This window comes from Pinus tabuliformis, chromosome Q (genome assembly GCF_031772625.1).
Source record: "Pinus tabuliformis cultivar Carrire ecotype Pingquan chromosome Q, CPIR1, whole genome shotgun sequence".
In the NCBI taxonomy this organism is placed as follows: Eukaryota; Viridiplantae; Streptophyta; class Pinopsida; order Pinales; family Pinaceae; genus Pinus; species Pinus tabuliformis.
The window spans coordinates 167,457,527-167,481,151 of NC_142296.1; positions in this window are offsets into that span (position 1 = coordinate 167,457,527).

Here is a 23,625-nt window from a genome sequence, read left to right on the forward strand (position 1 = left end):
GCTAGATGCTTGTGCACATCAGTTATGATCACTCATTCTTCAACATGCACAGGAGATGTATGATCCTCCGGAGTTGGTACTTTGTGAGACTGCACAACTCTATGATGAGATTTACCAAATGAGATGTTATGCATCTCTACTTCCGGCTAAACACCAAGGATCTTAGTTCCTCCTTGGTCATTTTATACTTGCTCATCATCTGGATGCATTGAAGTGGGTGAGTCGACCTGTTTGTGGTGAGGCATCGGGTAGGTGTCCTGTTCCTGTTATCACCCCAAGAAAATATCCTAGGTTGTATCTCATAGATGCTCGGGAACATTACAAACTCAACAAAATGTTGGAAATGGATGAATGTAAGGTATGATGCATATTCAAGCCAGATAACCACTCCTACTATGCTTAACTCCAGACATGGGTGAACAGCCCCAAACTACAAGGCTTTAGACTACCAATTACTCACATTTTGAGGAATAGGTGAATATGGAGAATACTGACCACACCAGCAGATGCACAAGACCCTGTGATGGCCGGCTGTAACTAGTGAAGAGGTCTACAAATCTATTTCCTAATGCATAGACAGGATGACATCTCTCTAGCATTAAGATAAAAGAAACCTGCATAACACATTCAATAATACATACAAGAATCTAACACAAAGGTGGGATGGCAACCCCTCTAATGCTAAATATCAAGAGAACATGAATAAATGCATAACAGGCAGAGCCTAGAACAAATAAGAAGTGGAAAGTGAGCAATTAACAACAAAAGAAGCTTGTATTAGCTGAAAATGAAGACCAGACACTGCAAGTATCACAGTAGTTACAGTCTCCAGAAGTTGAACCTTACATCAAAAACAAAACCATCAACCCTCATCCATTCTGAGTTTCGGATATATATAGGGGTTGATTACAAAAATATCTGCTATCCTATGCGTGGAGGGGCCATAATGGACCACCAACCATATTAAATATCTAATATGAATCTCTGCTACAATCTGCTACTTTAATAAGTGAATTTGACATTTTCTGGTACTTGGTTGTGCTCCTCGAGCAGGTGGAACAAAATATGGATGAAACTCCATGCTTGATAAATGCTTCAATTGCTCTTTCCTATACTTTTCTTCATCGTCCATACTGCTTGTTGAATGTGGTTGTTGAGATATTAACTATGCATAGTACTTGGTAGCTGATCTCTTCATCCTTTGGATGAATGATACAGGATAGAGGCACAAAAACAACATAGAGGATGCGTGGGCGGAACGGGAATAAACAACAGCCGTCAGATCATGCAAATGAATGGCAGGAACTGATTCGGAGGGGGCTATTGGAAGGTATATGCACAGGAAGATTGTAGGTCGTTAGATCTCGGGCGGGGAGATCCAACGGTCATCGGGCAACGAAGTAGCACAAGGGTTAGCGAACGGGAGGTCGTATGGGAGAGCGGTAAGTGGTTTCACTGCACCACTTTGGGATGGCAAGTGGTTTCCATATGTGGGGGCATGATACAATAGAAAGGCGATCCGTGGCGGATGTGACGAGAGGGAAACCACTTTTCCCACGGGCTAAAGCACGAGAAATTTGCGGGATCAGGAGGTGCGAACGTCGTCAGATCACACGACAGGAACGATAAGACGGTGGGGCTTTAACACATGTTATGTTCAATTGATATGATAGTAAAGGGCTATGAATAGCTCGTGGTCGTGTGGTGGTGTTGTGTTACTTTGGACTTAGTGCTTGAGGGCTTGAGGGAATAGAAGTGTATGCCAAGTTTGGAGGGAAAAGAAGGTGTAGCGAGGTTAAAAGAGTGTAAGGAGGATGAAGGAGAAGGAGAGAAAAAACTGTTGCAAGTTGTCTTCTAAGCATAACACACGGCCAGACCTGCATTTGATCCATCAAAAATTGAAGTATGTAGCAGAGCTAACACTGGCTCCTTCTGGGGATGAGATCCTCCCAGTGAGGTCTCAAGAACCTGCGGACCATTGCCCTTCTTATGAAAACAAGCTAGAAAAATTCCTAGTCTTCCATTGGTCATGGAGTTGGTCTGAACCTACACTAAAGCTGATAAAATAAAATAAAATATTTACAACTTTAAGGCCCAAAGACCTTAAGCAACATAAATTTTGAGAAAACGCCCATTGACTGGGCCATCAAAAACTGCCTCTCCCCCCATACTTTGCAGTATGAAGGTATTGTTCCCTTGGATCTGAGAAATGATGAAAGGCCCTGTCTAGAAAGCATCAAATTTCCCATGGTTTCCTTTCTTTTCTTTCAGTGCATCCCACTTCAGAACCAATTCTCCAATCTGAAAATTATCTGCCTTTGTCCTCCTGTTGAAGACTTCCTTGATCATTTTCTGATGTGTTGTAGCCTTTTCAACCAACTGTTCTCTACTCTGATGTACCTCTTCTAGATCAGTGATTCTTTGTGCCATATTTTCTTCCTCACTTTGTTCTTGTTGCAAGAATTTTGCCACGGGAAGAGTAAGCTGAATTGGAAACACTGCCTCTGTACCATATACTAGGTTAAATGGAGAATTTCCTGTAGATATTTTAATGGTCACTCTGTCAGGCCAAAGTGCATATTTGAGCTTGGAATCCCAATTCTTTTTGTTATCATCCAACAACTTCTTAATTATCCTTATTAAACTTTTGTTGGAAGATTCTGCTAGACCATTACCTTGAGGATAATATGAGGTGGAATGAACTAGTTTAATGCCCATTGAATCACACATTTCCACCAATTGTTTTGCTCTGAAGGCTGTTGCATTATCTGTGATTAATTTATGTTGACAACCAAATCTGGTAAAGATATTCTCTGTTAAAAACTTCATGACCACATTATGATCAACCTTCCTGGTAGGGATTGCTTCAATCCACTTAGTGAAATAATCAGTGGCTACTAATATCCATCTGTGATGGCCACTGGAATGTGGATTGATTTCTCGAAAGAAACCCAAGCCCACTGCTGAAAAGGTCCTTTTGCATGTACTGGTTTTAAGGGCAGGGACTTCAACTGTTGTTTCCCTTCAAATCTTTGGCACTTGTCACAAGATTTAACAAATGAAAATACATTAGAAAATAAAGTGGGCCAATAGTACCCAACATTGAGGATTTTGTGGGCTGTAGTTTTCCAATAATGGTGTCCTCCACACATGCTGGAATGAAACTATTGCATGACTTCCACTGATTTTTCTTCGTCCAGGCACCTGAAAAGCACTCCAGATGGATCCCTCGAATAGAGCATATTTTATTGATGCAATATTTAGCTACTGTAAGCTTAATAGTTCTAGCTTGACTTTGAGTAAAGCTGGGAGGGATTTCTATCTTTGGAAAAAATTTAACAATTTCGAAATACCAATAACAAGAAGCTAGATTTTCTGCCACTGGCTGCTTTCTCTCTGGTTCAACTGCTTCCTCTTCTTCTGTTTGACCATTTTCTGCATTTGTGCTCATGAGATTTATGTCCAATGTTCCCCAATTTTCTTCAGCTAATAGCCTAGCAAGACCCTGACCTCTGACAAGTTTGGTGGGCTTCAATTCTATATTAAACTCAATTAACTTTGCAATCCATTTAGCCCTTCTTCCATCAACATTAGGTTGTGTTAAGACATCTTTTATTGCAGCAGAGGGTACATATGCAATTATCTTGTAATGCAAAATATAGACTCTAAAAGCTTTCAAAGATTTGATAAGAGCATATGCATGTTTTTCAATGATATCATACCTCAGCTCGTCATCCCTTAATGTATTGCTGAAAAATTCCACTGGATTCTCTGAGCCTTCTTCATCTACCTGCAATAAAATTGTTGTGAGGGTGTCATTAGAGGCAAAAGAAAATATATGGAAATCTTTGCTGTAATCGGGACTGCTTAAGGTGGGAGCTTCCATAATCACCTTTTTAATGGACTCAAAAGATGCTCTGGCTGAATTAGTCCATTTTATCTCTGACCCCTTCTTTAACATGGAGGTAATGTGCTTCACTAGTTCTGCAAAATTTGGTATAAACCTCCTCACAAAATTAATTTTGCCTAGAAAGGGCTGGATATCCTCTTTGATCTTGGTACAAACAAAGTCTGTATTGCTTTTACTCTTTCTGGGTCAATTCGGACACCTGCAGTAGAAAAAATATGTCCTTACAGCTTGCCTTCTTCTAAAGCAAATTGTGACTTTTTTGGATTGACTGAAATTCCAAACCTTCTACACTTCAAAAAAACTTTTTTCAAATGCTGTAAGTGCTCTTGATGGCTGCTGGAGTATATTGTTATATCATCAAGGTAGATTAGGACAAACTTATACTTTTCTCACACAAATGCTATATCCATAGCTCTCTGAAAGGTGGCTCCAGCATTCATCAATCCAAAAGGCATCTTGGCATACATAAAAGTGCCCTAAGGAGTGGTGAATGCAGTCTTTTCTTAGTCATCTGGATGTACAACAATCTGATTAAAGCCTGAAAATACATCTAGGAAAGACATCACTTTGGCTCCTGAGACTTTTTGCAGCAAATGCTCCATCTTGGGCAGAGGATAGTTGTCTTTCTTAGAGAATTTGTTTAAGTTTCTAAAATCAACACACAGTCTGATTTCTTCACTTTTCTTCCTCACCACAACTAGGTTGGCTACCCATTTTGAATATCTGAGAGGGACTATGATTTTGGCAGCCAACAACTTTTTATTTCTTTTTCAATTAGAGGGAGGAGCATAGGGTTTATTGGTCTCAACATCTATTTGAAAGGAATAGTGTCTTTCTCCAAAGAGATTTTATGCTGGATGATATTTTTGTCATATGTTTTCAGGTCGCTATATTCCCAGGAAAAGACATTAGCAAATTGCTTCATTAAATTGCAGTATTCAACACTTTGATTAGCAGATAGATGCATGGATAGGTTTATGTATCTAGGCTGACCTGGACTCCCTATATCATGCTTATAGACTGCAGATTGATCTTCTTTTCGAGCAACCTTGTAAGGCACATCATTTTGGTCAAACAGTCTTTCTAGAGGAATTAGACCCTTTGGTATATGATTGCTGGGAAGCTGGACAATGCTATTTTTGCCAATTTTATTTCTAAGCTGAGCTCTAGGGCTTTCTTGCAAGGCTTCATTCTCTTGATCAATTTGCATTTCAGAGAATTCATCAATGACTTGCAAGAACCTGTTCACTTCATCATCATCATCAAAAACTTTCTAGTGGTGGACATTGTCAGGAAAGGATGGTCTATATTTCATTTGGACTTCATAAACTAGTTTGGGAGGCATGGGAGGAATGAACATGCTAGCAGAAATAGCAAGAGAATCAGCAAGCTGATTTTTGGCTCTAGGGATGTATGAGATACCAAAACTATCAAAAGAATATTTGAGTCTCCATACCTCATCTCTGTATGCTTTCAGCCTTGGGTGCTTTGCTTGAAATGTTTTGTTTACCTGCTGAATGATCAGATCAACATCTCCAAACACTTTTATGCTTTTGATTCCTCTATCTTTTGTTGCATTCAGGCCCAATATCAGAGCCTCGTACTCTTCTATATTGTTGGTGACTTGAAATACCAGCTTAAAAGACAAATGTGTGCTTTTTTGTTGTGGATATACCAACACCACCCCTGCTCCTGCAGTCTCCATGGAACATGCTCCATCAAAGAACATCTCCCAAACTTGACTTCCTTGCTCTTCTTCGGCTTGATTCACTGGTTTCTTGATCTGCATTGAGGCCTTCTGAGATTCTTCTATTTGGAGAATACATGCTCCGAAATCGGTGTCCACAGCATAAATAGGATGATTAGAAGGATTCTTCTCATCACTGATGATGTAGGCCAACTATGCTTCTCTGTACAACCTCTTGCTTTCTCCTCCAAAAACTAGGATAGTGGCATATGATAAATCATTTTGTAATGTCCCACCTAGTCTCTTAATCCATCCTCTACACAGCAGCATGCCAAACTTAGGAGGGACATCTACTACCACAATGTCCATCACCATGCTCTTCATGCGCAGTTGAGTTAGGGTAAAGGCCAAGTCTTTAATTAATCCTAGGCATCTGACTTTACTTGAATCAAAAGAGAATAATCATGGTATGGTCTAGTGATATCAAGGCCTACCTCTTCCATGACAGCTTTTGGCATCAGATTGTGGCTAGCCCCTATGTCTAGCAGGCAATTATGGAGGATTTTATCATGAATTGTCAAGGAGACATAAAAATATGGAGAATTATCATCGGTAGGTTTAGTCATTGGGCTCAGCACAACTGTAGGCTTGTCATCTTGCAAATTGACAGAGTTGGTGGAGGTTTGTGTGGTTTTTAGCTCAAGAGGTTCAAGGATAGGCTTTCTAAACACTTCACTCTTTACAAGTTCTAACAGAGGCAGAGATATTTTCAACTTCTGAACTTCTGCTTCAATACTGCAAGGGGAAGGGGACTTTTCAGGACCTCTTACCGCTTGAACTGGTGCTTTGAGGATGATTGGGTCAGCTGCTGGCCTTCTCTGCTTGATATTCTAAGACTCTATTTGGACAACAGCTCTTTGGGTAGGTTTCTCCTTGACATTATTTGCATTAGACCTCAAATTATATCTTTGTTGTTCACCCGTCTATAGAACAGCTTCTCTGTCCCACTCAAAACTATCTTGGTCCTGCAGCAATGATTGTTCATATGTAGCCAATGTAAAAAATGCAGCATTGCCTTTATCTTCCATGTAGTGAATTTCATCCTCATCTTCGAATTGTTCCTCCTCCATGACTACATTCTGGAAAGGAGCTTTAACTTTGTGTTCTTCATTTGTTTCTTTTCCCCTCTGAATGATTTGCAACTATTCGTTTGCTCTTCTAAATGGATTGGGATTTCTAGGAGCAAATGTGTTCTACTTCTTTGTTTTTCCTGAGTTCTTCTCAATCTTCAGCTTAGATATCTTAGCAGCTAATGACTCAATCATTCTAGTCATTTTATCTAATTTAGGCTTTGAAGATGAGGTAGAGGAAGAAGAAGCCTCACCCCCTCACCTTCTTCTGTTAGCATGACTTTTGAGCTTTTCTGTAGCCATAATATTAGATTCTACTTCTAGTGCTACATCTTGCATATCAGACAAAGTAGCACATCTTCTTTCTCTTAGTAATAGGCAAAAATCAGAGTCAAAAGCATTGGCATAGGTGAGTTTGGCTGATGTGGGAGTTGGCTTTACCTCAGCTGGTATTTTACTATACATATGATTGAATCTCTTATTAAAATCAGGCAAAGTTTCCCCATTTTCTCTCTTCAGGTTACCAAACTCAGTATGGTAATACAACAAGTCCTTCTTATCTCCCCAGTGCTTCAAAAATGCATCATCTAAGGCTTCAATATCAGCAATAGATCTAGGGGTCAATTCTCTGAACCATTTTCTAGCCTCTCCATCAAGGCTCTGGACAAAAACTCTCATCCACACATCATTTTCACTAATATCTAAGTTATCAGCATAACTATAAAAAGCTTCAAGGTGTTCTTCTGTTGTTACCCCATCTGTACCAGTGAACTTAGGCATATATTTTTGATACTCTCCAGCAGGCATGGCATTCAAAGGAATAGGCAAGACTAAAGGCCCATACCTAGTAGCTATGATTCTTTCCATCTTCGTGGGTGCTTGTTGGCCTGCCATTACTGGGGTATGTGGAAGGATACTAGCAGATTGAATGGTAGGAAACAATGGAATGGATGGCAGAGACAAAGGAAAATGATGAACTATATGGTATGCTATTTTTGGACTGAGATCCAAAGGGGAACGAACAGTGCAAGGAGCTGTATGAATCTCTGCAGGTGATTCTTCACTAGCAATACAAGGCTCTAATTCTTCAGACTGTGTATTCTCAACTATAACCTTCTCTTATAGAGATACATAAGATTTCTTGGGCTTACCTAATCCTGATGCTCCTTTCTGTGAATTTTTCTTCTGCTTAACAATATTCTCCGGGTCAGGCACTGGTTTAGCTGGTGATTTCCGAGGATTTATTCGAGTATGCCTCACAAACTGAGCCAGGACTATAATGTGGAGTCACCAAAGGTTGGTATTCCTCCACTGGAGTTGACAGATAGATAATTACAATCAGAAATGTTCCCAGACTTTGTCTATCATCAAAATCTGGAACTGTGTCGTCTCCTAGGGAAGCTGAGCTTCGACCTCCTCTCCCCGGTAATGGTGCCAATTAATGTTATCACCCCAAGAAACTCTCCTAGGTTGTATCTTAGAGATGCTCGGGAACATTACAATCTCAACAAAATGTTGGAAATGGATGAATGGAAGGTATGATGCATACTCAAGCTAGATAACCACTCCTACTATGCTTAACTCCAGACATGGGTGAACACCCCCAGACTACAAGGCTTTAGACCACCAATTACTCCCAGTTTGAGGAATAGGTCAATATGGAGAATACTGACCACACCAGCAGATGCACAGGACCCTACGATGGTTGGCTGCAACCAGTAAAGAGGTCTGCAAATCTATTTCCTAATGCATAGACATGATGACAGCTCTCTGGCATTAAGATAAAAGAAACCTGCATAACACATTCAATAATACATACAAGAATCTAACACAGAGGTGGGATGACAGCCCCTCTAATGCTAAATATCAAGAGAACATGAATAAATGCATAACAGGCACAGCCTAGAACAAAGAAGAAGTGGAAAGTGAGCAATTAACAGCAAAAGAAGCTTGTATTAGCTGAAAATGAAGACCAGACACTGCAAGTATCACAGTAGTTATAGTCTCCAGAAGTTGAACCTTACATCAAAACCAAAACCATCACCCCTCATCTATTCTGAGTTTCGGATATGTATAGGGGTTGATTACAAAAATATATGCTATCCTATGCGTGGAGGGGCCATAATGGACCACCAACCATATTGACTATCTAATATGAATCTCTGCTACAATCTCCTACTTTAATAAGTGAATTTGACATTTTCTGGTACTTGGTTGTACTCCTCGAGCAGGTGGAACGAAATATGGATGAAACTCCATGCTTGATAAATGCTTCAACTGCTCTTTCCTATACTTTTCTTCCTCGGCCATGTTGCTTGTTGAATGCGGTTATTGAGATATTAACTATGCAAAGTACTTGGTAGCTGATCACTTCATCCCTCGGGTGAATGATACAGGATAGAGGCATAAAAACAACATAGATGATGCATGGGCAGAACGGGAATAAATAACAGCCGTTGGATCATGCAAATGAATGGCGGGAACTAATTCGGAGGGGGCTATCGGAAGGTATATGCACGGGAAGATTGTAGGTCGTTGGATCTCGAGCGGGGAGATCCAACGATCATCGAGCAATGAAGTAGCACAAGGATTAGCGAACGAGAGGTCGTACGAGAGAGCGGTAAGTGGTTTCCCCGCACCGCTTCGTGATGGCAAGCGGTTTTTGTATGCGGGGGTACGATACAATAGAAAGGCGATGCATGGCGGATGTGACGGGAGGGAAACCACTTTTCCCGCGGGTTAAAGCGTGAGCAATTTGCAGGATCAGGAGGTGCGAATGTTGTCAGATCACACGACAGGAACGATCAGACGGCGGGGCTTTAACACATGTTATGTTCAATTGATATGACAAGAAAGGGATGTGAACAGCGCGTGGTTGTGTGGTGGTGCCGTGTGACTCTGGACTTAGCGCTTGCGGGCTTAAGGGAATAGAAGTGTATGCCAAGTTTGGAGGGAAAAGAGGGTGTAGCAGGGTTAAAAGAGTGTGAGGATGAATGAGAAGGAGAGAAAAAACTACTGCAAGCTGTCTTCTAAGAATAATCACACATGGCCAGACCTGCATTTGATCCATCAAAAATTGAAATATGTAGCAGAGATAACAGTTCCAACTCCTATTGCTCCATGTCTGCATCCAACTTTTGAAGTGTTTGTTCTATCTCATAAACTAAGCCTCAATCCTACGATGTTTCACCCTGTTCACTTGATGCCACCTGTTCGTATGAATCAACTACTTGTACAGGTGTTGCTTCATCTGTCTGCACATGTTGCGCCCCTTGTTGTATCTGTTGCTACTACGCTTCCCTCTCCTGTTTGAACAACTCTTGTTCTTTTTGGAGTTTCTCCCTCAGCTCATGCAACTCCTTTTCTGCTTCTTCCATTCTCTTCTTATCCCTCTGCCTTCGCGCAATTCACTTTTCGTGTCGGTGTCTCTTCGCCTAAATAGACATAGTTGCTTGTTATACAAGTGGATCTACTTGAAACTTGCATATTTCACCCTCCTCCATGTGATCCACAATCTTCCTCTTCCCTTTGTCAGGCACATGTATGCTTGGCTCTACTACCTTTGCTCCTACTACTGCTTCATGTTGCTTCGCTAACCACTCCACAACGAAGCCAACCTATTCATTGGGTTTGGAGTAATTGTAGCAATACCTCCATGAGTCTTCCTTGGCCCAATGAAATGCCCCATGGATCCAGTTGAACTGAACTCTCATGTAGTGATCCTTCACAATGCAATGTGGGTCATATGGATTGAAGCATTAGAGGTCGAATGGGTACTTATTCATCTGTTCTTCTTCGACATCCACTTGCTTGATACTCTAGATCTCATATAACCCAATCTGCAATAGAAGAGAATGCCAAGGTGCCTTCTTCTTCTGCTGCAGTCTAGCTGTCAATCCTGCCGAGATGTGATATGCTACTTCCTGCATGAGAAGTACATCCAAGGAAAGCTTTGGCTGAACATGTGGAGGGTTCTCTACACTGAACATTCGGATGAAAGTGTCAGACGATGAGGCATACCAATCTGGAATACCTAACAATGTCTCCATTACTCCCTTTGACATGTAGGGTGGATCTTGTTCGAAAATCATCTTGTACAATGGGGTGACAAAATGGTCAGACAACCATGTGATTACTCCTCTAAAGCTACATTCAGAAAACAGCTTGAAATATGTGTTCATAGCAGTCTCCATCGGTGACAATGCCCATTCCAAGCCCGAGAACTCATGTCGAGCATAGACTGCATCAAGGATGTAGGCAGACATGTAAATATCTGCATGCATACCTTCGAGTGACTGTCGAGCCTTCGTGACTTGCGCCTTCAGCTGATGATCCAGTATACTGAACCAGTTACATGGTTTCCCTTCTCTAGCCAGCTGGTCCAATGCGATCACCCAACTCTTTGGAAAGGTTTTAATGATTGCTTGGCCATACCGTCGACATACAAATATGACCAAGTATTGGTATGCCTTCCTCAGTATCTTTGTCTTGTAGATCTGGTTGGGTGTCATCCTAAAACGAGCTAGCTCCTTTACCCAATCCTTCAGAATGTCTCTTAAGTTAGCTCTACTGTTGGGCAAGCTCAATGGAATACTCATGGCAGTCATGGGCTCTGACATATGACACATCTCATCATAATCTTGTGCCCAGAAGGTTGCAAGCTTCGTCCCACTGACACTGCTCAAGGTCAATTTCTCTGGGTAAGTGTGAGAGACGATTCATTGAATCATGTCTGCACTTGGGAACGTGGGGTATCTGCATGCAATCTGGTACAAGACAAACTTGTGAATGTTCACGTACACCTAATGGCCTTCGAGGTCTTCCCCAAAAGTGCCTGTGAATGTTTCATTGACCTCTTGCCACTCCAGTTTGATGTCCTTGTCTAGATACAACTTCGTATCTTCATAGATCGACAGACTAGAGGACACCTGCTCAACTGCTACTCCAGCTGCAATTCCACCAGTGTCCTGTCATCCTGTTCTCTTGGAAGCCATTGAGACAAATGAACACCTGAAAGATCTGGAAAGAAGCAACATTCATGGCAAGAAATATATCAGTGAAAACAAATCAATTTCAGGGAATGACACAGCACATACCTGGGAAACTGATGAGCAAGATTGCGCAATTTCATCTAGGGGGCTCGGTGATTGGCTGCAATAACTACACAAAAGGAAGTCTGGGCTATTTGGGAGGCAGGATTGGCTGCTAGATCTGTGAAATGCACAATCCAGAATGGCTACTGGCTGCTGGGATTGCGCAATGCGCAATTCCAGCTGGGAAGGACTGTAGGCCCAGGGACTGCATTGCATAATTTCCTGGGCAAGAAGTCACTCTCTTCCATAAATGCACAAAACAGTCCTAGAGGAAAATGTTGGGAAGAAATGCGCATTTCTAGAGAGGAAGGCAGAGTCCAGGCCAAGGTTGGCCTGACTCACCGATGGGAAAATGAAAGCAAGTAAGACAGTGAATGCATGGCAACATTAAGTGATAGCAAAAGTGATTGACAATGCATACAAAACATGAATGAAAGATTCAACAAGCAGATTGACATGCATGTGGGTGAGGCGATTCACAGGTTTAGAAAATGTTGGTGAAAAATAGCTTCATGCATGCGACAACAGTGAAATGGCAATGAAAAATGAAACATAGCTAGGAAAAGGTAGTATACATGTAAATGAAAACAAACATTCAAAGAAATTAAGCAAAAAACACTCACATAAGCGAATACACAAAAAGAGACAGAAATACTAAAAAAGACAAGTTGAGGCCACTTACCTGTGAATAGCTGAGCTGGATGTGTCAAAGAGTCCTGGATGTGCTCTGGGATGTCAGAGCTCCAAGATCGATCTGAATGAATGAGTTCTAATGCATCGAATAAATAAGTTTGGGATCATGATGTGCATGCCACAAATCTAGGAAAAAGTGACACTTGGAGGGAAGTTTCTTAAACAAATTTGCATGTAACCCCGACTACTAAAAATAGCTCTTTGAATCATGGGATGCCTTTTGCATGTTTCCTCTTGCTATTCCAGGAAGAGTAAGTCATGCATGCATGCATGCAAGTCAAGTTTCCTTGGTCCCGGGTGGAACTGGTCAAGCAAACTATTCATGCATGCACCTGCTCAACTGCTTGAGAGAAATGCACATTTCTTGCTGGGAGCTGGGCTGGCTACTGAGGAGGCTTGTGCAATTTCTGGGTAGAGTAGCTAACTACTGCCTAGATTTACAGAAATTCTGGGCTGAGTAGCCTTGCTGGGGAAAATTGCACAATTGCTACTGGGAGTGTTGACTGGAAGAATTGCAGAATCTTGGAGCCTAGTAGGTTCCCAGAAAGGATTGCGAAATTTTTGGAGAGAACGTTGGTTTCCCTCAAGAAAGGTGCAATTTCCTTGGGGAAGTTGCTTAGCCTGCAACTGAACCAAGTCTGGGTGAACAACCTATGAGGGGAATAGACCAAACTGTGATCGATAGGCTGCCTTTGTGCAAGCAAAACTCTAAAGCTTGAGTACCTAAAGAAGTAAGACAAGGTGTTTTGAAAGGTTTCTAGGGAGGCTCCAAAACAGGCTAAGGCAAAATTTTGGAGAGTGGTTGTAGCCGCTACAATAGGATCCCTACCCCTTTTTGTATCTCCATGTATTTGACCTTGACTTGCATGGTTCCCTCAAGCTATTAGTGAATCTTCACTAGCAGCCATTGAAAACCTTGTTGCCATTATTTTAGGTAAAATTTTGTTTCCATATGGTGGTGACCTCTAGCTTCCTCCCTTCAAAAGGTTTGAGAGGCCTTCCCCACAAACTTTGGTTTTTGTAGAAAAATGAACTTGTTTCCCCCCTTTCAAGTCTAACTAATCTTCTACATACTAAGCATGTTTAATACCCTCAACAATTGAGGATGGTTTCCACATATCAACCATTGTCCTAGGGTTTAATCCATAAATGATGTGATTTTCCTGATGCTAACTAGTCTCCATGTAGGATACATACTTAACGAATTCCATAAATCTAATCTCATATTATTTTGCCATGTGATTTCCCTATACCAATGCATGGAAGGATCCTACTTGCTATTCTTCATAATATGTTAGCATATACTTCTTCCTGAATATTTCCTTAAGTAACTCCCAAGTAATTGTGTTAGGAGTGAGGTGTAGTTATTGCTTTAGGTTTCCCCACCAATTAAAGGCAGTATCTATAAGTTGGAATATTTCTATATTAGCCTTCGAATTTGAAGTATACTCTCTTAATGTGAAACATCTTGTCATTCCCTCCAACTAGGATTCTTCTCATTTCCTAGCATGACCTCCAACAAATTTTTAAAGCTTAATCTTTTGGAGATCCCTAGTAATGTCTTTAGTGAGAGTCCCTCAATCCCTTATGATTTCAAACCCTTGATGGAGGGTGTAACAGCCCTGGTGAAAATTCCATGTAAAATATATATAAATACCAAGGATGATGGGACACGTATTCCAAGCTGAATGGTTGGCAGGACATACTAGGGGGTGTTCATTTGGTTGTTTATGGCTAAGGAAATTGGCAAAGGCAATGGCTAAGGCATTAAAGAGGAAAAAAGGTATTTTGGCACATTTATTTATGAAAATAATGGAAAATAGGAGAAAAAGGAGGTGAAAGGTCAAAGGTTGCATGTGAGGAGGAAAATGAAGGAAAATTATGGAAATTAGGAGAAAAAGGAGGTGAAAGGTCATAGATTGCATGTGAGGAGGAAAATGAAGGAAACTAATGGAAAATGAAGAAAATAGAGGCCTCATTCATAAAAAGGTTTATGAGGATAAGTTGGCAAGCTTCTTCCTTTCAGTGTGAGTATTTGGTCAGTTTTGCTTTGGATCTCTCTCATTATTCTCTCTCTCTCTCTCTCTCTCATACTCTCAGACACTTAGAGTTTTCTTGGAGCACTCTTGGAGGGTGTGACATACTTGGATTCTTGGAGCAAGAAGGCAAAGGAAGAGCAGGAAAGCACAAGAAGGCATTGGCATCAACAACTACATCATATTTTCTTGCAAGTACCGAGTTGCATGTATGATTTCTTCACTAGTTTTGGCATGCATGGCACATGCATGTGGTTTCTTGGTTATGATCTATCATTGGCATGGAGGATTGCCTAGATTGACAGTGGATTGCCTAGCCTTGCCATTTCCTAGATAACCATGGTGATTGTACGTTTACTTTCATTGGTTTGTTTTGGTTGGTTCTCATTTTTCCATAGCTTGGGTTGAGTTACTAGTCTTGGAAGCCCTGGTTGAACAAACGCTCTAGAAGCCCTATAACAGCTTGGGTTGAGTTACTAGTCCTGGAAGCCCTAGTTGGACAAATGCTCTAGAAGCCCTTGGTGGGTTGAGTTACTAGTCCTGGAATCCTTGGTTGGACAAATGCTCTGGAAGCCCTATATAAGTTGTGGGTTGAGTTACTAGTTCTGGAAGCCTTGGTTGGAAAAATGCTTTGGAAGCCCTAGAAGGCTTGGATGGAGACCAATCTGATGATGGTTTTTGGTGATGTTCGACCGTGAGGTGGAATCACTATTTGATGGGTTGAGGTGGGTGGCGTTTGGAAGCCTTGGATGAGTGAGTTTTGATTGAGGTGTTCTATGAGATCCAACATTCATGCTTGGAATATGGCATGGGGGTGATTGGCTGAAGAGAGACTTGGCTCAGCCAATCTATGGTTGGGTGGAACATCGTAGTCCCATCTCGGGTTAGTTCATTGCGTTTATTAATGAAAAAATTCATTCCCTTGATTTTCATGTGAAAATGTACTGATGTATATATGGATTTTTATGGCTGATATGTTTATTGTGTTTATGTTCCTATTATGTTTTATTTTAAATTCACATTTACCCCAGAGGTTGTTACAAAGTGGTATCAAAGCATGGTTCAAACACTTAGACTGGATGGGCTCTATCATAGGTAAAATGAAGAACAAAGGTTAGTTTTTAGACCTTTTTGTCATATATGTTATAACTTTTCTTATGTGGAATATGAGAAGTCTAAATTTTTTCCATACTGAAGGTAAATCCCACTGATAATGTGGTAAAAATTTCAGATATTGGTTCACAATACTTTAGGAATTATGATCTAAGGAAGATGACCTTCCTGAATGCACCTTTAAATAGGTCACGTTGGAATTTCTATAATAACTTTTCTTCTGTAGGATTTCATAATCTTAAAAATAATCCACATTGATGGGAAATACCAATGATTATGTGGTAGAAATTTTAGATATTGGGTCGCAACATTTTAGGATATATGAGCAGAGGGAGTCAAGCCTTCTGAATGCACCTAAAATCAGGTCTCAAACAGGTCACACTGTAATTTTTGTTATAGCTTTTATTCTCGGAACTCTCAGGAGCTAAAATATTTTCCACATTGAGGGGAACTCCCATTGATATTGCTATAAAAATTTTAGACATTTATGAGCTATATTGTAGGATATATGACCAGCGGAAGTAGAGACTTCTGGGTACTCCTAGAATTGTGCACCAAATAGAATTGTGTTGATATTTTGTTATAACTTTTCATCTATGAAATCTCAGAAGTTGAAACTTGAACCATAGTGAGGGAATATACCACTCATCATATGGTTCATTTTTTATAACTTGTACTACTACAGTTTAGCATATATGCATTGAATCATTCGCTATATTAGTTTGCATGCAAAGTGTTTGATGAAATGCTTAAATGGTTCAATGATTAAATGCATATAAATCGTTTGATAAAATGCCCCAATGAGTATGTTGTTTGTGGTTGGGGATAGTATTGATGTGTAATAGTATTTCTGTAGTTGATATATTCTTACTTGTATGCAAATAGTTTTCTATATTAGTTTGCATGTAAAGTGTTTGAATAAATGCTTACATGCAAATGTAATAGTATAGTAGTTGTTTGTGGAAAATGTAAAAGTATTGTAATTGTCTGAAGAAAATGTTATTTTTTCTTGGATGGGATAGTATTGTGGTATGATAATATGGATGTCGCTAATTTATGCCTATTTGCATGCAAATAATTTGAGGAGTTGCATGTAGCGAATTTGAAAGGTTGCATGCAAGGAATTTGAAAAGTTGCATGTAAGGAAATGGAAAAGTGGCATGTTTTTAGTTATGATGTTACAAGTGGAATAAGTGCAATATTTTTGAATTAATCTCATACAAATGTATGAGAAATAAAAATCAATTTCTTTTCAAGTGTGGTTGAATTTAGTAGAGCTTTGAAGATCCCATTTCCATAATTGGACATTGGAGATGGGGCCATTATAGTAGCTTCCTCCTACCTTAGTGTTGATCTGGATTTAAACAGGAATGCAACAAATTACAGATATAACCATAAATACAGAGATGGAACATAAATAATACTTCATTTCATTAATGTAAAACACTGAAATATGCTTACAAACAGAAATGGAAATAACCCAGCTAAGGTGATGGTAGCTTATCTCTGAGAAGAGATGTGGCGGCTACATGTCTCTGAACTGAGTTACAATGAGGCTCAAAGGCCTATTTATTGTTGAGAAACAATGGAAAACCCTAAACATCCAAAAACCTAACCCTAGGAGATGAAACGCCAAACTGGGGGGCCCGTTTCGAGTAAATTGGTACATCAACTTCCCAGGGTCATAACTTTGGCATACGATCTTCGTTTGACGCACACAATAGCTCGTTAGAAATATCTATTCAAGAAATACAACTCTAGGAAGAGCAACATGGGTCCAAATTTCCCAAAAAACGTTGTTTATGGCCTCAAAACGGCTCTAGAAGTTCAGGACCTGAAAAAACTACTAAAAATAGTAGATTGTGCTACAATTAAGGAAACTGAAAAACTCAAAGAGACAGTTGTGCAGGTCTAAATGGGATAGGTGGGTGGCCACCAACATCCACTTGGATCATTCCCCCCCCCCTTAGGAAGCAATGGTTCCCATTGTGTTGATTTCCTCCAGCTGCTAAACTTGGTCCCTAATGAGTTGTTTTGCCATCTTTGATGTGTCCAGTAATGGTGGGAAGCATGGTCGAGGGCATTCCACATTGAACACTCAGTACAAGAGAAGGAATAGAGGAATGGTGTGCTCCAAAACATTGTTTCCCATAGCCTTGGTAATGTTGTAAGGACCATGTTGGAGTGGTATGAGCTTTTGATGGGCTCGTGTAAGGCGTTCTTTCTGCAGATGTAACCAAAATTTGTCACCCACCTGAAACTTGTGTGGTAATTGATGTTGATCATGTCTCTGCTTGTACTTGGCATTTTCTAGAATGGAGTGGTGATAGATCAGCCCATTGGGTAGAGGTGCTTCGAAAGTCAGATCGGACGAAAGCTTGACCTGACAGTGCAATGGTACCCCATGTGGGTGAGGGGAAGATGATCGTATCCCTCTACTGCTGCTGCTACATGGAGGAACCCTTCATGAGGGTCATGGATGTGGCGACAATCTTCCCCTTACTTTGGGAGTGAACCAGACAGAAAATGAATTTCCTATTCTAGGAGATGAGCTTGCTACATTTCTTAGCAGTGATTAAAGAGGTGGTGGTAGGTGGGGCTACCTCCGGTATCCTGTATAATGAATTACACAAAGAAATAATGACAACGCGAGGCCTTGACTCATACACATCATGTCGCCTCCACAAGTATGGTTGGCCTAATAATACATCACAAACATCCAGAGGTGCAACATCACATAATACCTCGTCTGTGAAGGGTTTGATGTTGTAGGGAAGGCAACACTGTAAGTGAACTTGGAGATCTCGTCCTTGGTGAAGCCACTCGATACTATATAGTTGTGGGTGTGGTGTAGTCATTAGGCCCAACCGCTTCATGACCTCGGCTGAAATGAGGTTCTTTTGGCTCCCACTGTCAACAATGAATTGGAGCGGCGAACCCTTCACCCACATCTGTGAGTGGAAAAGACGCTCCCCCTCCTTTGGATCTTCCAGCTCATTCTTCTAGATCTTCATAGTGGCAATAGTACCGTTGGGCTCCACATCAATGATCTGCTTCCCTTTGTCATTCCCCTTGTTGGGTTCTGACTCAAGGTCAGAACATGCATCTAATTCAGAAGCCTTAAACTCGACAACTAGTGACTACTTGGTCCGACACTCACTTGTGTTGTGAGTGGGGCTCTTGTGGAACTCACACCACTTTTCTATGTCCTTCTTTGGCTTCGTGGTATTTTTATTTTCTTATGACTTTGACGAGTTATCTTGATTCACCCTACCTTGGCTTTGTCCTTTGGTCTTTGGATTTGCATATCCAATGCCTCGCTTCTTTTGTTTAAACATCTGCTCGATTTTGACAGCATATCAGTACGTATGCTAAGCGAGGAGATGTTTAGGAACTCCATGTCATCCTGGATGTATCTGTGTAGGTAGCCACAGTATTTGAGTACCAAATGCAACTGAGAATCCTTGATACCCAACTGTGTGCGAAGGGTATGAAAAATGTTTGTGAACTCCAACACATCTTGGTCCCTTCCCTGTCGCAGCGTGGTCCACTTTATGTATTTGTCCTCATAGCTTTTGACAGGGTAGTACTACTCCTTGATGGCATCTTAGAATGAATTCCAAGTGGGTGCGATTGAAAATAGTAAGCCTGTACTTTCATCCTTCTACTCATAGTAGGTTTCCCACTAGTCCTTGATGTCAGGGGATGCTTTGAGAAGAGCGAAAATAATCTTTTCCTGACTGGAAAAATCATGAACATAAAAATACCCTTCTAGCATATTTAACCATTTATCTACGACATCTGCGTCTATTTGACCCTCGAAGATGGGGATTTCAAAATTAACTTGTACCTTAAAAGGATGTGGTATTTCCAGAGTAGCTGTTGGAAGCTGATGCGTTCCCTCTCGGTAGCCGCTAAAGGATCTAGGAAAAGTTGTCCGTCATTGTGTTCCTTTGTCACTCGAGGGCTTCTTTGAGCAAGATTTTGATAGGATCTCCTGCCCCCTCGTTTTTATTTTCATCTTGTTGTGGGGAAAAGTGTCTGTTCATAATGACCCTATCCCACTAAGGTGTGACAGTGCCTTAGCAACAAACAGAGAAAACTACTTTTGTATTCTTCTTTATGAACTATAAACGAAGAGGAATAGGATGAACCAACCTGTGTCTTGCGCTAGTCCTTTGATCCAATCTCTCTCCTCTTTGACAGCTTCCAGCTACCTGCTCTCTTACTTGCCCAGCTTCACCAAGTTCCTCTAAGATCACAGAAGAAGAAAACTACACAAAGACATGGATTTATATTCATAAATAGCTTAGGATCAGATTTAAGCTAAACATACAAATGTAACAAGCATCAATGATACACAAGCATGTAGGAGAAACTCAAATAGTTTTATTGATATGAAAAGAAGATCCAAGAGGAGATACAACCAATGATTCCCGATCCAGCATCAACCTCCCAGCAAAGGAATCCCTTCTTCACCTCCAACAAAGCATAAATCACCCAATACTCTGATATCAATCTCAAAACCAACAACAATTCTCTGCAATGTACAAAATTCCAGCCTCTGGATCTCTGGGATGAGGGATCCATATATAGATGTATGCAAAGAGGATGAGTCATCCTATGCTTTGACTAGTGGCTTCTCTCTGTCAGTTCTTGCTTCCACTTGGAGACTGAGAGCCTCTTACTCATCCTTGGTCGAACTCAGTGAGGCAAGTGTCATTGGAGAAGATTCTGGAAGCTTCCATTGTCTTTCCACCTCGCGGAATGGCACTGCCATTTGTCGTTTCCCGCTCAATGTACCCTGGTAGTGCATTTAGGTGCGTTGCAACACACCTAGCTAGTGTACTTGGGTGCTTTGCAACGCAGCTAGCTAGTGGAGCAGCTGAAATGATCCTGATTTGACTGATTCTGAGCAGTTTCTGGTGGAGAACTTCTGGGAGAAGCTGTAATTTGTTGACCTTGTTCCTCTAGGGGTCGGAACAACACTTTTAGGGACTTAGGATCCCTTGGTTTATGGACATTTTATGCTTAGAGCTGTAAGGCACAAAAATGTCTATAACAGTTGCCCCCAAAACTATGAGGCCGTTTATCGGGTGAAATGCTTTATTAGGAGGATCCGAAGTTCTTTCAATGCTGGCAGGAGACCTGTAATAAGATACAATACAATACATTATCTTCATACTATTTTTCATGATCTAGCTGAGGCGGGCATTCCCATGCTCAGTTTTATAAATTCATTTTCATGTGCATAGGACAGACAATCGTCTGATAGTAGACTGATGACTCTGATAGAGCCATCATCCTTTTCTGGTAGGATGATTATCTGTGCTGCAATGCTGTACATTTCAATGTCTTTATTTTCCTGAATATATATCGCAGCCCAGATGGATGAACCTAGATCCAGGGTCTTCAATCTCGTCCGATCTTCACTCGAGTACAAGTCGATCCATGTGAGAAATGTTTGAAGTCGAACATGGAAAGACATCGCTTGATTACCAGTCAATGATGTAAACTGTTAACAAGCGCGAGAGGAATCACCGATAATGATGATGACCCTCAAGGTACTGCAGTACAATTCACGTGGTGTGAATAAAGGATTTGGCGTCGAACACCACGCAAAATCTTTCGGTCGAAGGTCATTGATGTATACCTGTCGCCGGAAGTGAGAAACTTGCCATTGAGGCATGCAAGCTTCAAAGCACTGAAGGGGGTGTTCCTAAATCAACTTCTTGGATAATGAGCTGATGTCGACAAGAAGCGATCCGTCAAAGGAGGGCCTTAATGAATCCCACATCAATGACATGGAATGGAGCAAATGATTTTGATGGAGGTGAAAACGATCTGATGATATATGGTTCAGGATGGCGGTCATGAAAGGATGAAGTATAATGTATGGTAGTGGATGGGACACAGGTGACTTCTCTGGATGACTTCTCTTTAACATGTCGGCGACACTTATGTGATGGATTGGTAGCATTTACCCCAAATGTGGATGGTATGGCGTGACCATGGTGATGTGACTGGTGAATGAAACAACCCAACCCGACTTGGACACGGAGTTGAAGTGTCATGTTCAAGAGTGACTTGGCCAATAAAGGTTCTTTGAGTTTTCTTCCCAATTTTTCCCCAGTCATTGCTGACCAGTACCTCTTTATTTTTTTCAAGCTTGAGGAGGATAACATATGCTTGTTCTATAATTTTCCCTTCAGGCAAACCCATCGCTATGTTTTAACGAGCCTAGCGATAGTGAAACTCGTTCTCGTCTAAAGACAAGTTTGTCGCTATTAATTTTTTTAACGAGTCTAACGACAAAGATAACTCGGTCCTTTTCATTTTTAGAGAGTCTGAAAAGGTACGTAAAGTTAACTCCGAAATTCCTTTTTCGTCATCTAATCCCTTAAGTCCAAAAAAGTATAAAACAATACAGAAGGGATGAATTTTCGATAGTTTTAACGAGCCAAACAAAACAAGCGCTCGATCTTTTTGTGCAATAATCCCTCCGGTCCAAAAAGATTAAAATCTAGAGGAGGGATAGCACTTCCGGGCGCTTTAACGAGATGGAAGGCCAAAACTCAGCAATCTTTTCATATTTTATGAGTCAGACGAAAAGAGCTTAAAGAAGACTCGTCTTTTGAGGAACGAGTGATAAAATGGGTAGCAGCTGATTCCAGGTAAGGTTTGGAATTTTCCAATCATGCGAGTGTCACAAGGATGGCTAGTGAAATCACTCTTCGCAACTGTTCCTCAAAATGGGTAAACAATCAAATGGAGGTGAATGATCGGCCAATGGAAAAGTGGAGGTGACGGTGCAAACATGACCAAGGCTTTAATGGCTGATAATGTTACATTCACGGTGGTTATTTACCGGGGAATAGTTCATTTTTTAACGAGCTTAAACGTGGGTTGAAACACTTGCTCATGTCTTATGTTTATTTTTTAACGAGCTTGAACTATGCGCTAAAACTGCTCGACAATCCAGTCATATGATAAGAATGTCTCATATAAAATGGCAACATTTAGATTTTTGCCCCACATCTTTTCTTTATGCAAGTTAGGAAACGACTAATCCTACGAGTTTAAAGGGTTAGCCTACAGGTTTAAAGGGAGGACCTAAAAATTTAAAAAATAAATAGTCGCCCTTCTCTTGCACTCCAAAAGGTTTGCATGCCCCTAGGTATAAAATATGGTTTCAAGGTTACCCCTCAATTTGCAGACAAAACATTTGTTCTATCAGGAAAGGCCTACCTCTTATAGGTTATGAAAGATTGCTCTATTCGCGGTGCAAATAAAACACTTCCTCGGCGATGTTTACCGAGATAAACAAAGGTGAGCAACGACGTCCGCCACTCACATAACTTTGACAAGAGAATCTTATTCTAGAATAACCCCTCTTCCACCGGCAGACGGGGTACAGACTAGTCATATTCTCCCGCGGAAACCTACCCTATACCCGAAGTTTTCCTGCCGAAGCAGACCAGGACGCATGCCCCCTGGGTTTCAGTCATATCCCTCCGAATTACGCGCGCTCATCGGGAGGACGGACTGGGAATTGAGACATTTCTTGTGTGAAAAGACCATTTAGGGACGGTATATGACTATTTGCTATGCGTGATCCGGGAAATGAAAGCTGGTCCACGAGCTTGACCACTCTTCCTTCGTGCGGAAAACACATTACCCTAAAGAGTGAGGAGACGACGGCTCCCATGCAATAAATATAGTCTCGTCCAAGGAGTAGGTTATAATCCAAGGGTCCTTGAACTACCATTATGTTCATTTGAACTGTCTTCCCTCTCAATGTTATGGGCACATTGGGAAGGATCACTAAAGGTCGACTGGTTCCTTTATCAAAGCCTGTTAGATTTCTCATCTCAGGCAAAAGCGCTGGTGAACCAAGCGCTTTCCAAGCAATAGAGGAAAGGATACTCACAGAAGCCCCCTCATCTATGATGGTACTAGCCAT